Consider the following 3,401-nt stretch of genomic DNA (forward strand, 5'->3'; position numbering starts at 1 on the left):
CATGCTGAAGCAGTTGTGTTACTGTCACTGAGTTAATTTAACAAAAAAGGCTAAAATACAAAGGATTTATGATTATAGAGCAAGGATTAGCTCTTAAAGAGCATCTGCTGCAACCCCCGTTCTGAGAGAAAAGAAATGGTCGTTTTGAGACGTTAGGAAATAATAACGTACCGGTCCCGCTCGTGGCAGGATTACCCTGCTGGCGTCGCTGGTTACTGGCAGCCGGGGTCGGCAGTCAGTGTGGCTGAGGACACACACTCGTTGCCAGTGTGGGTGCAAACCCATGCTCGGGCACTCGCGGGAAGGTGTGCCTTTCCCAGCCTTGCTCTCGCATTATGCCACGTGAAGTAATCGAGCAGGAAGCACTTAAAAAATGCAGGGTGGTTGGGGTAAAGGGTGGGATGAAGCCCGCTGCAGCCCAGCTTCAGTGGGTTGCTCTCTTCTGGGTTTGCAGACGCTTTAAGAAAGAAACAATTGCCCTAAATCGGGGGCTGCGGTGTGAGATTTGGGAATTCATCTCTAGGGCCCCTGTTCTGCCTATTTTCAGCTCAGTGTAGCTGAGAACGTGGTTCTGTGTTATCTGCAGTCGTGAAATGAGGTGTTGGCTCTAATTAGAGCGAGGATAAATAAGCAGTTAATCCACTCGCAGCTCGAACGCCCACCAGCTCCCAGCACTGCCTCCCACATCACCTCCCACATCCCTGTAACGCCTTTCCTGCGACAGTGGGACGAGAGGGTGCCGGGGACCAGCCTGAAACTGAGAACGTGGGGGCAGGATGACAAAGAGTTGTTGCTGGCTCCGTCCCCGCCAGACTTATTCTGCTTTGCTGAGCAGAAAAGCTACAGAGCGTGCAGGATCTCTGGTTCAGCTGGGTGCTAATGCCGAAATGTTTGGCGAGCACTGCTGCGCTCCCGCAGAGCCAGGGGTTTTGCCGTTAGAACTTGATGTGTCTTTGTTTTTTATTTCAGTTTTATTCTTTTTTTGAAGGTGAAGCTGTCTGGCCAGCTCCAGCAAAGCCTTTGAGACATAAGGCTTAGGGAAGATGGAGATCTTTGTGTCACAACAGGAATGGGATTTGTTTGTAAAGTATGTGGGTGTTGAAAGGTCTGGTTTATAAAGGAAAAAAAAAAAAAGAAAAAAATCTGCCAGGGCTAAGATCGCTTCTGCCTCTGTTGTGGTTACAGCCAAACAGAGCAGGTTTTCTGGTAGGCAATTTCATTGCTTAATTACTGTTCAATCACATCCACAGTTCAGGGCACAGATTCCTTCATGGGCAGGAGCCGTTCCACAGAGCAAAGCAATGCTGGGCTGTTTCTGATCATTGCTAGAATTTTGTTGGGTGACTTTTTTTCATATCGAAGCTAAATGCCTAAGCGAAAGCATGATGGATGGGAGGTGAGCTGTGAGGAGTAATGTGCTGAAAGTTGAAGCTCCTTGAGACAAAGGCTGTCTTTATGATGCTTGAACGCACGATTGTCGGTTAAACAGTAATAAGCATTACACTCTTTCATCCAGATCTGTCACTGCTTATTGCTTAGCAGGGGGTTCTAGGGCTTGGATTTGTAAGATGATCGGTTGCATGCTTTCTTTAATGAGACCGGGTAATCTCATGGTGGTTTTCCTGCCCTTAAAATCAGAACAGGTCAGCCTTATTTTTTCCGAGGAGAATCTGCAAGATGAAGTCTTGTCTATGTGTGGTTATAAGACCACTTTCTGCTGGAGAAATGCATGGATGCAAACCCAGGGCACAGCTCCCAGAAGGGGCTAAGCTCGTTGGCCAAGAGGAGAGGAGAGGTGGCTTAGGCAGAGCATGTCACTTGGGGATGGCTCCTGTGCTGGGGCAGGGGCAATGCAAAGCAGATGTTTACGTACCCAGGCTGAAGACCCACACGTTGTCCGTGACTCAGTGGCTGAATCAGGTGAGGAGTGTACTGGTTCCAGTCCTCAGACTGCAAGGTGCGCCTGGGTGATGCCAGAAAGGCACAGCCTTCGCAGCTCCCGTCAGCGTCAGCAGCTCCTGCTGGTCGTTGATGCATAGCAGATGACTGGTCTGACTGTCTCATTGCTGGCTGCTAGGAAAAGAGAAGTAGCACCTACATTGCACTTGGAGCCAATTTAATAGCTTCCTGCCCCTTTTACCTTCTCTCCTCCTTTGCAGTACTTCCACCCCTTTGTCGTCTGCACCCAGCCGCTTCAGCTTGCTCAGCCATCAGGAAGCAGCAGGTCTCTGCAGAGATAGCTCCACCAGCCTGACATGTGCTGGAGTCAGTACATGGGAAGGGGCAAGGTGGCTTTCCTGGTGGATCTGCCTTGTTGGATCTGCTTAGCCATAATCAGGTGGATTCCCTGCTGGTTGGTAGTCTGCCCGGCCATGAGGAGCCCCTCTTCACGGTAGCGGCTTTTCTGCTGCTGCATGCTCGTCCCTGCTTTTACCCCTCAATTTCTGTAAAAAAACACCAGCTCCTTCACACATAGTCCTGCTTCCCCGTGGAGCAGGGCCTGCCTATGTGCTGGGTCCTGCTGGCTGAGCACATCATGTGTTAAACCTGTTCCCGCTCATGGGGCAATTCATACACATGTTCAATTCTAGCAGGTCCTTTGAATGCTCTACCTAGCAGAGCTCCCTAAACCTTGGGGGAAATCAAGTCTCTCCACAGAGAAGAACAGTCTAATTAGGGATGGACTAGAAACGCACCCTCTGTGTTCCAGGACGGAGCAGGCACACTCACTGTCTCCTGCTCTCTCTGCCCAGCTCCCCACCTGTTGACTTTTTTGCTCCTTCCGTTTAATAATTTAAAAACAGTTCCCGGAGCTCTCTCTGCCGAGCATCTTGCTATCACCTTTCCTTCCCAATCTCTCCTTCCCCTGTAGAAACTAACATTGCAGGGTTTCAGTTTCCAGAGAGACAGAAGTAAAACTAATGTGGAGAAAATGAACTTCAATTTAATTTCTCTGAACCACAATTCACTCAAACCGGGATGTCAGGTTTCTGCCGTATAATTCTGGCTGGGACACTTCTGAGCTAGGCCTGGATTTGCCTGCAAGAAAACAAGATTTTGTTCTCTAAGTCTTCTTGCAGAGAAGTTATTTGCGCTGTGTCCAGCGGGTGTGGAGTGAGTGGGAAACCTCAGGGAAAACCACAGCTCATTTACGGCTTAAATGAAAATTGGAAAAGAGTTGAAAACAAGATGTGCGAGATTTCAAATTTTATCTTTTATAAACAACAGTTGTTGCCTGTGGACAAATGAATGTAACAGAGGGATTTAATCTTTGTAAACAAGAGACAAATGCATCAAAATAGACCCTCAGGCACATGGCAGGACTTTAAATTTGACCTGGCTTTGGAGAAGCGGTGGAGAAGAGGCTGGGACAACTTAACCGCTACTAAGAGTTTTATTTT

This window comes from Aptenodytes forsteri, unplaced genomic scaffold (assembly GCF_000699145.1).
Source record: "Aptenodytes forsteri isolate BGI_AS27 unplaced genomic scaffold, ASM69914v1 Scaffold113, whole genome shotgun sequence".
NCBI classification, from domain to species: domain Eukaryota; kingdom Metazoa; phylum Chordata; class Aves; order Sphenisciformes; family Spheniscidae; genus Aptenodytes; species Aptenodytes forsteri.